The following is a 10,552-nucleotide window of genomic DNA, read 5'->3' on the forward strand; positions in this document are numbered from 1 at the left end:
TTACTCTATCAGGTTCTCATTCACAATTATTGTAGGCTCTATTCTCCTTACACCCTTAGGTGTTAGTTCACTTACTGCAGGGATTTCTTTTCTTGTTATATTCTCTTTACCTACATGGCACACAAGAAACGTTTGTTTGACTGTTTCAATTAAGAAGTCAATGTGTGGATTTAATGTAGGAGGTGGAGAAATAGCTTAATAGCTAAGAGCAGTGACTGCTCTTTTGATCACCAACATTCACAAGATGGCGCACAAGTGTTTGTAACTCCAGTTCCAGGGGTCAGACAGAGTTCTATTGTGTCTATGGTCACTAAATGAATGTGCCATACAGATATACATACAAGCAAAACATTTTCTTTTTAAAAAATGAAACAAAAATACTTTAATGTTAGAAATAACTTCAAAACATAAACCCTGGGGAAAGAATATATATCTGGCTGGATTTGGCAATTATATGAATATTTGAATTTCACAAATTCGATCAGGCTGTGAAAGCCAAGTTCCTCAGGCCAAAAGCTCCCAGATAATTTCCATGACCATCAGGCTGACATCATCTACAGCAGCAGACAACTGGTGTGCACCTCTACTTCTATCCCTGTCCTCAGTAACCTGAATTTTCATGGGCAAATTGTAGCAGGTATCAGACTTTTTATGCACACATGGAAAGCTAGTGTTTTCTAGTGATTTTTAGTTTGCTTTAGTTTAAGCACACATACACACACACACACACACACACACACACACACACACACACACACACACACACACACTGCTTCAAGGAGAAAGCTGACTAGGAAAATTTCAATCTGGCAAAAATATCATATGAAGCAAAGGAAAACCAGTGAAATGAACTATATGAAAAGCACCGTGCTTTTTCTTTATCTAAATTCAACCCCCTATTCACTCCTTCATCTTCTGTGGAAACAGCCTGCTCCTGGTCTCCTTTCACAATCTCTGTTCCACTGTCCACTGCGTCAATGAGTGTCAGTGACATTATAGTTAAATAATGTCCAGAAAGAAGATGACAAGCTGAGCCTGACTCATTCAGAGAACAAGGGATCTGCTTTGGTCTTTCTCTCTAATGCTGGCTCTCTACATTTAAAACAGGCTTGTAAACTTCCACAGGAGGATGCATAGAGATAAAGCGAAGGGCACTCAAAGGGTAGCTTGAGCTGCAGAAAGCATGGTCGGTGGCACCATTAGAAGGGGCTAGAGAAGAGACTGAGCTTAGTTGAATCATTGTGAGCATATAGAGAGAAGTCAATACCAGCAAAAAAGACTCTATATTTAGTCTTCTGAAAGAAATGTCAACGAGCGTTATCAGCCTATTTAAAATTTTCCTATACTACTTAAGCCCAACATCTTCTTCCTTGTCTTCTCATAGCTGACAAAGTGAAACATGCTTAATAGCTCCAGCACTGTGAGCATCATTTTGGTTTTACTTGTTGTTCTTCTATCAATGATTTATGCTTAAACCTTAACTTTCCCCCAATGTTAACTTCAGATGCCGTTTCACATCCACTAAGGAAACATCACACCTCACTCTTAGTTATAGCTCTGTGCTAACTGCTTGGAATTCCATGGTATCTAGTGTCTTAGTGAATTGCCTTATTCCATGCAGTCCTATCTGTACATGTGTTTTGCCTCACTTGACTGATACTCTTAACCTGCTAGTGCTATGCAGAGTTTAATATACATCTGTAGATGCCTGACTCCTAATATCCTATCTCTGTGTATATAGCGGAAAATGAAAAGAAATATTCTTGGCTAAAATGGGTGAGTTGGGGTTGAAGACTTGGTGGATAAAAGTGTCTGGCACACAAGTATGAAGATCTGAGTTCAGATTTTTAACATGAGGTTTTGCTTTGTGAGTTGAGTCTGTAACTGCACTGTTGTAGAATTAGAGAGGGTAGAACGAGAATTCACTGATGGCCAGTGTAGCTGGCCAGTTCAGTGAAAAACCCTGTCTCAAAATACTAAAGTGGGTAGCTTAGACAGATGACTAAGTAGTCAAGAGCATTTGTTTCTGTACAGGGCCTGGGATTGGTTCCTAGAACATCAATGGCTCCTAAGCATCTGTAACACCAGTCCCACGGCCTCTAAACCCTCTTTGGCCGTTGTCAACACCAGGTATGCACATGGTGTGCAGATATACGTGCAAGCAGAGCAGTCATACACATAAAACAATAAGATTTGTAAATGAGTAAATAAGGTAGCAAGAGAGTATGACGCCAATGCTGGTCCCTGGCCGCCCTACATACTTATATGTGTGTCTCCTTCAAGAGTATTTCCCCAAAGTCCTAGCAGCTTTCCAATGGGATCCATCTCTTTCAGGCTATACTGTTGAGCAGGAGTTCCAGGAGCTGCTAACCAAGCCATCAACAAATGGGCTGTAGAGGATCCTCCCTCAAATACCTCCTGCCACAACTATACCTAGCTTCTTCTATTCAGTGTGTTTAATAACATTACCATTTTACATTCTTCACAGTAGTCCCAGGAAGTCGATTTTTTTCTGTCTTTTATGTCAACAGGGAGCCTAAGTATTGAACCTAGTTGTCAAGGGTCAATTCTCCTGTTGATTTCTAAATACTTAGGGTTTTTTTCCTGCTATATTCTGTTTAGAGTTAACAATTCTTTGTATCGGTTACAAATTTCACTATACTACTCGTTGTCAATGATCGCTGACAGTACATAGTATGCTGAGGTCAGATAGGAGTCAGAAACTCTACTGTGTTATTGCATGGCAAGGTGGCTGAGGGTGACAACAAAGGATTTCAAAGTGCCAAAGAAAGGATTCTAAAAGGTTTATCTATAAAAAAAAATGTAAACTACTTGAGGAGATAAATGTTTGCACTTTTTCGAACATTGCATGGTACACATACATTTAATAATTACAGGATTCCCAGTAAATGTATACAATTTTGAATCAGCCTGAAGACAAATGATTTAAAACTGAAAGGTAAATAAAAAATTAAAACACTGAAGAGAAATCATTGCAAGCAGAGTGTTTCTCTGTATAATGTTATACTTTAACTTTTTAAAATTCTGTTTCATTTTGAAATAGCAGCTATAGCTTGTCTTTGCCAATATGAATATCTAATTGAGACATACAGTCATTATATCACAAAACATTACAATTTCTTAGTGATAAAAAGTGATACATATTTATAAAACAGCAGGATAACATGTTTAAGGCCAGGCCTTCTCTATGACTGTTGTGAGTGCACGCGTGTACACACACACATACACACACACACACACACACACATATGTGAATAGATGCATACACGCATGCACACATAAAAGTCACATTTTTCAATGACTTTTAAAAAATATCTATTTTATATGTAAAATAAAATATCTCTATTTAAACTTTTGTTTCTTTAATTTTATATTATCAAAATCATTTTAATTTTTCATTTTGAAAATACAATGAAATAAGAGTGATGTTGATTTAAAAGCTATGTGCTCAGTAAAAACTTCTAGGGTCTAGTTCTGTAATTGGTTAGGTACATGGTTTTAAACACCCATGCTAGATAACGAAGGACTGAGAAAAGTGCTTTTGAACTGAGAACGATGGATCTCCTTCAGCCTTAGTGTCCCAGACTGTCTGGAACATCAGTCTTACAGTCATTTCATACAAAGGCACACTGATACTGTTTGACACCCCCAATTGGGATACTTTGGTTTTGAGTGATTTGGATTTATTTATGCCAATTAACTCTGCTGATGTAATTATTCATAATAAGGAAACATTTTTCCATGTACACACACACACACACACACACAAACAAAAACAAAAAAACAAACAAAAAAACAAAAAACAAAAAACCAGAAACAACAAAATAAAATGAGGAAGACAGAATGGAAAAGCATTTTACAGCTTTATCAAGTATCAGATTGAGAATGATGTTGAAGCTTTCAGAAACCGAGGAGGATGTGTGGTCATGTATGGATTGTGAATGTGATTCATTTTTTTCTCAATTATTTATTATCTGAAATACTCAAGCTGATTATCAGCCTGTGTGGAGTTCATACTGAAACTCATTGACTTTAGCTTTACATTGCCTCCAGGACAATTAAAAAGAAAAAGAAAACAAAATGTGAATTTCCCTGAATTTTCATTAAATTGCACTGAACCCCAACATGAGCTATTCTAAGTAAGGTTTAAAGTATAAAATATTTTCACATTCATGTTAGGGTAACTGCTAAATAATGAAAATTACTGATAAATGTAATCTATACCAGAGGATCAGCCTATAGTTCACAGACAAAGGCCCATGAGAGACGTCTGCTAACGGGCAACTCCAGGGTAGGTAAAGTCTTTACTGAGACTAACATCTGTAATTGCTCTCAACTGAGATCTGCCAACCCTGCTGTGTAGCCATGGTGAGATGTAGATTCTGTTAATGATGTCCTCTCGGGCAGATATAAAACTTTACTTCAACTCACTTTACAAAATCATTTTTAATATAGTTTCACAAGTAATGACCCCCTCAGGGTCTAGAAAAAGACAAAGTAGAAGTATATGGACTTCAATAGACCACTGTGTTTTATTTCTCCCTCTGGGCAAGAAAACTGCAGCAATATGATAGTAATCTCTGGGAAGTAAATGCATTCCTTAGTATTTTCATATTATTATTACATCTGTTTCATTCCCTCAAAAGACTGAAGTCTGTGCTGTTGGTCTCAAGCAGGCCTCAGCTGCCAAAAGAAAGAATAATGTGGTTTGAACTGATACAGCACTGCATTTGCAATAATGTTTAAGCCATTTACCTTTGAGGTCATTTCCTGTCATATTTCAAACATCCCAAATCAGTTCATATAATCTAACTAGATATTAACAGCAAAATCCAGAGATAGTTCATCTAATTTAACCTTACAATAATACAGTTTAACAGACATTGCAATCATCCAAAATGTGTATTTATTTTCTGCTTCATAGATATTTCTATCTAGAAGCTGGTTCATTTCTTTATGACTTGATCCTGAACTAACATTAGAATTTGTTTTAATGAAGAGAATTTCAGTTATTTTGAAACACAAGGTTCAAGAAACTCTCCCACTTACCTTCTCTTCAGAAACACAGATGTGCTGTCACGAGTCTGGTCCCAGCCTATTCTATATAAAATGATGAGAAATAATTGGATTGGTTATTCCCAACTACTTCAGGCTCAGTCTAAACAACCGCAGAAGCTTAACTATAGACATTGAGGGAAATAGCTGGAGCCAAAATTACTCAACTTAATGTGGTCTAAACTACTACAACTGAATGACGAGCTAAGCAATTGTTTATAGTTTTAAGTCATTGAGTGTTAGATGCCTTATTATGCAACAAGGAAGTAAGAGATTAACTCTATATGAGTTCTGTGTCTGACAAAGTCATTTACCTTCCTCACATGCCTAATGTGTTCTGAAGAGCAGAGTAGGTACTCAGTAATGAATCCCTTACCTAACTTGAATGTTTTATAGCAATAGGAATGAACAGTTGCCATTTGGCAATTAAGCATCATCTACATGATCTTCATAAAAAATCAGCTCACATCCATCACATCAAATAGCCTGAACATTTCATATTACTGACATAAAAGGAAAGCCGACTGTTGAGATGTTTATAATCTTAGATTGATTGTATATTCTCCAATGAATGTAATTGTGGCTGGAATTAATTATAGTTTTAAAGTTAGGTTCCATGTTTTCCTCTCATTTGTAGAACTAACTTCAAAATGGTTTACCCCATCTTACATTTCTTATTAAGATCCATTAACATTCTTGCATTTGCCAAAGGACTTATAAACACCATAGCATTCTTCTTTAAAAAGGGTGGTTATTGGATGACAGAAGTTGAATTGCCACAGAATGCTCTAAAAACACAAAATCTAGGTGTTTTTCGTCTAAATTAGATTCTGTACTTTAGTAGGGTTCCCAAGTCACTTGTCAATGTGTCACCTTGAAATAAACTGAAAAGAAGAGTCCCCAGACCAGATTGGGTGATCGAAAGAAAGGGTAGAAATTTGTACTTGTTCTCAATATTTTTCTTTTGTTTGTGCATGAGCATTAAAAAGTCAAGAATACAAACAGGTTCTGAGATATTATTTCAACTATGTTCAAACAGTTATTAATGGCTTTCAAATAGCTATACATAGAGGACAAAAATTCTGTCTAATCCAGAACATACTCTTCGGGGATATTATAATCTGAGGATGAGAAAGAATGATTATAATGCCAATGATTCTCAGAGGGTACTAATATCCTCTCACAAACTGGGCTGACCTGAAATTGGGCAGCCTGTAAAGGAATGAAGTAATTCCTTCGGATGGACAGACCCAAACCTCCAGTCACTATCTAATTTTGTTGGCAATTTCTAGGTGGAAAAGAAGTAGACATCACAGGCCTTTGTGATTATGTGATTAGCTAAGGCTCATTCCATCAATAGATAATTACAAGGGAACTTGTAGATTTCCATTCTTATGTTTACTTCCTACTATTATGAAACAATACATATTTAAATGAGGCAAAATGACATTTTGTGAACTTGTGGTTCACTGAAAGTTCTCCTTCTAAAATATGCCTCTCCCAAGATCAATAAAACAAATAACAGCTCATGTTGGCATGGAGGTAGGGGTATGTGGGACACTTATCCATTGCTGATGGGAGTGCAAACTTGTACAGCTACTATGGAAATCAGTGTGGCAATTCCTTAGAGAATCAAAATAGATCTAAATCAAGATCCAGCTATACCACTCCTGGGCATATACTCAAATAATTCCATATCTTATTACAAAGACAGTTGTTCAACCATGGACATTGCTGCTCTATTTATCATAGCTGGAAATAGCCTGGATGCTTGTCAATAAATTAATGGACACAAAAAAAATGTGGCACATTTACAAAAACACAGTTTTACATAGCTGTTAAAACAAACAAACCAAAACAAAAAGTAAATAAACAAACAAAACTTTAAATCATGAAATTCATAGGAGCTAAAGAACAGTGTGAGTGAGGTAACCCAGACCCAAAAAGACAAACCATGGTTTCCATTTGCTTATATATGGATTTCAGTTGTTAAGTCTTTGATAAGCAGGTTGCAAACCATAGAAGTTAGGCATAAAGTAAAGAACTAGAGGGGAATGAAGAGTCTTCCTAGGAAGGGGAAATAAGGGTGGGGTAGTGGTGTGGGGACTAAAACAAGAGGATCAAATGGGGAGGCAGAAGGCAGAAATATGCACGGGACAGCTGAAACTAAGAGCCATTTGAGGGGTATATGGCAACATACGATAGTAGAAGTTTTAAAAATGCATACATACATGAAAGAAATCTAAACAGAATCACCAAATAATGTGGGAGGGAGGCAAGCCAATGATTAGACATCTCTCACCAGCAAATTAAACTTTCAGTGCTAGGAATGGTTTCATGAAGTGCTTACCCAAAACAACAGCAAACAACCTGCGTTATTGCCAAAGCTATGGGTGGCTCTCCACAAACGGACAAGTCCCTATTCCTGGAGACAACACCTACTAACTCATGGAACACAGAGAAATCAAGCTGGGGCCTACTAAGAGCCTGAACTGCTACTGGTTCTGCATGCTAGAGGAGATAGTTAGGTACTAACTTGTCCTATGGTCTCCGGTGATGAGATACCTGCAAGAAACTCCAGTACCGTTAGTAATAGACACTCATGAAACCAACCAACCACTCTCTGATTAGATTTAAGTCCCACTCCATGAAATGTACTCCATATTCAATACTGCTCGGGACACCAAGAACCTCAGACTAAATAGCCCTGGCACCTAAGGGAAAATCAAATTATATTGTTCTTTCAAAGGAACATAGCATTACAATGACTTATAATGACATTCTGCTATACTCACTGCTCAGGTATTGCTCAGCCATCATTAGAGAAACTCCCTCATGCAGCAGAAGGGAACTAATACACAGACCTACAACTGGTTGATGTATAGAAAGTGAGACACCCAGCATTAAATGTAATGTCTTCACCAATACCCCTACTCAGGGCTCAAAGAACCTTGAGAAAGAAGAGACAAAAATGTAAGATCCAGGGTCATAGAAGACACAAAGGAAACAAGGCCCTTCACACACTGCAAGACTGTCAGAGAGATTGTGGTTGACTGAACAGGATCTGTAAAGTTCTAAGCCAGATGGCACCCAGCACTGGGAGAGGAAGTTGGTATATATCCTCATCCCTAATCTAGAATGCATCTCTAATTAATAAACTGCTCACCAGTTCAAAAATCTCACGAGCAACACAACAGACCATGCTTAAGTGCAGAAGCCATGCCTAGCATTAGGTGGCCAACACAAAATGGACTAAATAGTACTTTTTTGGATTTTCTTTGCCCTAGATGCATTTTGTTCATTTTTTTAAACCTGGGTTCATGTCTTTTTGGAATTTCTGTCTATGTGAATGCATGTATCTCTGTGTTAATGTTCATATGGTTCTTGTGCTTTTCTATTTTTATTTATTTGCTTATTTTTTATTTGTTTTGTCCTATTCAGATTTATTTGTTTTCATTTCATAATAACTTATTTTTCCTCCTTAATTTCTGTTTTTAGGTGTCTGTTTGTTTTCTATTGAAAGAGAGTAAGAAAGGGTTTAGATTTGGTTGGAGGGGAGGTAGGGGGATCTGGGAGTAGAAGAAAGAGAAACAAACAAACTTTAATTGGGTTATTTGGATTATTGGTGGTTAACTTTGAGTTCTTCATTAATTTTGGGAATTATTCCGCTGCCAGCTGTAGGGTTGATGAAGATACTTTCCAAATCTGTAGGCTACCGTCTTGTCTTATTGACAGTGTCTTTTGCCTTACAGAAGCTTTGCAGTTTCATGTGGTCCCATTTATCAATTGTTGATCTTAGAGCCTGAACCATTGGTATTCTGTTCAGAACGTTGTCTCCTGTACCAATGAGTTCAAGGGTATTAAAAAAAAAAAACTGTGGCACATAGCTAAACAGATAATTCTCCCAAGAGGAATCCTGAATGTGCTTAACAAAATGTTCAAAGTCCTTAGTCATCAGGAAAATGAAAATCAAAACAACTCTGAGATTCGATGTTATTCCAGTCAAAATGGCTAAAATCTAAAACTCAAATGATAGCACATGCTAGAGAGCATGTAAAGCAAGGGCAACACTCCTATGCTGCTGGTGCTTGTACAACCACTTTGGAAATAAATTTGTTAGATTCTCAGGAAACTGGGAATTTATCTACATTAAGACCCAGCTACATCACTCCTGGGCATATACCCAACAGATTCCCCACCATTCCACAAAGACACTTGCTCATCTATGTTCATAGCAGCTTTATTTGTAATAGCCTGAAACTGGATACAGCCTAGATGTTCCTCAATTGAAGAATAGATAAAGAAAATGTGGTACATCTACACAGTGGAATGTGATTCAACCATGAACAACAAAGACATCATGAATTTTCCAGGCAAATGAATGGATCTTGTGAATATCATCCTGAACGAGATAACTCAGTCCAAAATGGACATGCAAAAAAATGTAGTTACTTATATTGGATATTAGCCATGAAATATAGGATGCACATGTTATACTATATAAACCCAAGGTAGATGGACAAGAATGAGGGCACAAGCAAGAATTGGTTGAGTCTTACTTGGAAGGGTTAAATGGAATCATTGTGGAAGGCAGATGGAGGGAGGGAACTGGGTGGGAAAGGGGATGGGGAGGAGAGTGGGGAATTCAGGGTCGGGTATGGGGAGGGGCAGGTGGGATGGCCTGATGGCTATGAGAATGAATGGAAATCTGTAACTGACTAGGGTAGAAAGTAGGAGACATATCCAGAAAGAGATGGAGACCTGGGATTAGGGCCATGCCCAAGAATCACTGGTGTGTCCCTTAGCTTTGACTCGCGGCATTGGAGATATGGAGCCTAGGGAGGCTGCTTCCTGTGACCAGGCAAGAACAGTGGTGGAGATGCAGGGACACCAACCCAACTATAAAACTTTCAACCCAAAATCTATCCTGTCTACAAGAAATGTAGCTACAGGGAATGGAGAAAAGAGTGAGGGAATGGCCAGCCAATAACTGGCCCAACTTGAGACCCATCCCATGGGCAAGTGCCAGTCCCTAATAGTATTAATAATACTCTGTCATGCTTTGCATACAGGAGTCTAACATGGCTGTACTCTGAGAAGCTCCACCCACCAACTGACTCAGACAGATCCAGACACTCATAGCTAAACAGTGAATGGAGCTTGGGTACTCTTATGAAAGAATAGTAGGAAGGATTTCAACCCCTAATGGGATAGAAACTCCACAAGACAACAGAATCAACCAACCTGGACCCTTGGGCCCAACTACCAACTAAGAACATAAATGGATAGATCTAGGCCTCCCCGCACATATGTAGCAGATATGCAGCTTGGTCTTGATGTGGATCCTGAACTATTGGAGTAAAGCTATACCCAAAACTGTTATGTGTATATGAGTTATGTTCTTTTAGCTGGACTGCCTTGTCTGACCTCAGTGGGAGAAGAAATGCCTAACCTTGCAGAGACTTGAAGTGTCATG

Source organism: Mus caroli, unplaced genomic scaffold (genome assembly GCF_978045245.1).
Source record: "Mus caroli unplaced genomic scaffold, Mus_caroli_1 scaffold_18, whole genome shotgun sequence".
NCBI classification, from domain to species: domain Eukaryota; kingdom Metazoa; phylum Chordata; class Mammalia; order Rodentia; family Muridae; genus Mus; species Mus caroli.